This window comes from Polypterus senegalus, chromosome 5 (genome assembly GCF_016835505.1).
Source record: "Polypterus senegalus isolate Bchr_013 chromosome 5, ASM1683550v1, whole genome shotgun sequence".
Taxonomy (NCBI): Eukaryota; Metazoa; Chordata; class Cladistia; order Polypteriformes; family Polypteridae; genus Polypterus; species Polypterus senegalus.
Genome location: NC_053158.1, coordinates 30,539,159 through 30,541,716, shown reverse-complemented (window position 1 = coordinate 30,541,716; position 2,558 = coordinate 30,539,159). Strand labels below are relative to the sequence as shown.

The window sequence follows — 2,558 nt, the reverse complement described above, 5'->3', positions numbered from 1 at the left end:
CTCCTTAGTTTTTCCTTTTGTTTTCACGAAACAGAACTTTGAATACCGTCTACGGTTAACGCATTCAGTGCAGATTACCGCCGCCGTGATTTCGTATACTGTTGCGAGGAGCGGCTAAAAGCTCCGCAGGTGCGCACGAGATGCTCGCACTTGTTCGCGTCACCTGCCTTCACGTCGTCCAATGCCGACGGAAAGTCCTTCGGAGGGCGTGGCCAGCGGTCACATGATCTGAGGGTGCGACGCTTTATCGCCCGCGTCATTTCGGCTCGAAAAGGCCGGCTTTGCGCATGGGCTGCAGGCTCCTGCTCAGGGGGCGCTCGGCGTGCTTGATGGGGGGCGGCAGGTGGCGGCCTGTGCCTGACCCCTGTGATGCTCAGCCCCCAGCCCTTCCCCCTAAAGGCATCTACTCATCGAGCTCTAATGGCCCGAGTTAATTAAGGAACTTCCAAGGGACTCGCGAGGCAGGGTAATGCAGGTAAGAGGGTGCTGCCGAGAATCTGCTGACGGGGCTCTGCGGGAGCAGCTGCCATTTATGCTTTAAAGTGAAGGGACAGAAGAGAGTGGCAAAGCAAACGCAGGCTATTTTGGGGGAGCCGAGAGCTTTCGTTTCCAGTGTTAAGTTTTAATGGAAGAATGTCTGCACTGGGGGGTGTTTAAAAAATGTTTTCCACTTGTCTAATTTCTGAACCGGATTTTTCCAGTCCAGTGTTGCCTATCTTGGCAACGACAACAGGTGCAAAGAAAGGGGCCACCAGTTCATAACAAGTACCCACAATGGGTCTGCCCATCCTTGAGACAGGGAAAGAATCTAAGTATCTGGCAAAAGTCCGTGCAGCCATGGCAAGAATATGCACAGACGTGCGCGAAGAAAGGACCTGGCAAGCCAATTTGACGAGAACAGGCCATGCAGCCCAACAAAGATCACCAGTCCTGTCCACCTAATTCCTCCAAAATAACATCGTCAGGTTTTGAGTCTCACCAAGGATCCTACTGTCAACTAAAAATAAAATTGCCAAAGTGGTTCTTCAGAGCGATGCCAATTAGGGAACCATTTTTGGTTCTGAAAGGATCTATCCACACGAAGATTCCATTTATTTATTTATTTATTTAGATTCTTCACAGATACCATATTGAACAGATGATCTTCTTCTTCTTTCAGCTGCTCCCCATTTATCTGGGCTTGGGACCGGCACGAAGAAACACACTGGTTTGTGCATCCGCTGTGGCTGCGTTACCATATTGAAGAGATGATGACATACATGAAATACCAACGGGTTGCCAGTTTTGAAAAGACCTTTCCTATGCAATAACACGGTGTGGCCAGGTGCAGGAATGACAAGCTGCTGGGAAAAAAAATCTGTGGTACCAACTGGGTTGTCCCATTTAATAAACGTCAGAAAATAAATAAAAGAACTGCTGCTTAGGCATTGTTGCACTTGTCTCTGTGTTGCAAAACACAGAAAATTAAAGCTTGGTTTTGTAGCTGTGGGTTTATGGTCATTTTGCTCATCAGCTCCAGTTGCTCTGGCCAAAATGGCACCTCTTTCCAGTAAGCTGGGGGTCTTATGGGCAGGGAACCGGAAGACATGAGGCCAAGTGCTCTTATTTGGTGGTTTCCCTGTGCTGTGGGGAGAGAAGGAGAAGACAATGTTAGCAATAGTGCCCCCTCTCGTGCCGACGGGTTATTACATCCCTCAGCAGAGCCCGTAAAGAGATCCTCTGACGCACATGCGTGACAACGTGCTCAGCTCAGGTTTTCTTGATTTGTTGGTATCCTGCTAGGTAGTCTACTAAACATCGAATACTTCATTTTTGTACACATATTAGGGACCTTTTTAAAGCCCAAATAACTGATTTAATATGCAAACAAGCCTTCCTAAAATAAAATTGTTCCTTGTCAGGCAATGCGTCTAAGAGGAACCACACATCCCAGTAAGATGCCAATAATGAGCAATTATTTTTAAAAGACTACCACACTACTTGGAAATGTATTCTGTGGTTCTCTGTGTGAAGACAAACTTTCTAATGTTTGTGCAAAATTTACCCTGCCCTCATGTTCTTGTTGAACTCATTTTAAAATAACAGTCTCGATCCGCTGTATTAATGCCTTTATTTTAAAAATCCAGTCATGTCTATGTTTAAAGTGAAAGGCTCGTCTCTTTTAATCTTTCCTCATAACTCATCCCCTGAAGTCCAGGGGTCAGCCTAGTCGCAGTTCTCCTGACTTTTTCCAGCACTGCAAAGTCTATTTTGTTGACCAAAACTGCACCCAGTACTCCAGATGAGGCCTCACCAGTATGTTATAAAGCTTAGCAGAACCTCCTGTGACGTGTGCTGCACACATCAGGGCGCTATATGACCAGACATTCTGTTAGCCGTCTTAATGGCTTCTGTACACTGGACGTTGCTAGTGACAAATCCTCTACAACTCATAGGTCCTTCTTATTAGGGGTACATTCAAGTTTCAGACCTCCCATCGTTTGTTCAAATCTAAAATTTTTACTTCCTACATGCACTACCCTTACATTTACTTACAATAAATTTCATTTGCCCATCTG

General features: G+C 46.1%; 1 long non-coding RNA gene across 1 annotated transcript; it reads left to right on the top strand.

Moving 5' to 3' along the window:
• The first annotated feature begins 244 nt into the window (after nt 1–244).
• Nucleotides 245–1,482, top strand: LOC120530181. The gene is made up of 2 exons (XR_005633917.1): nt 245–475; nt 1,160–1,482. It is a non-coding gene; the product is annotated as an uncharacterized LOC120530181 (long non-coding RNA).
• Nucleotides 1,483–2,558: the final 1,076 nt, after the last annotated feature.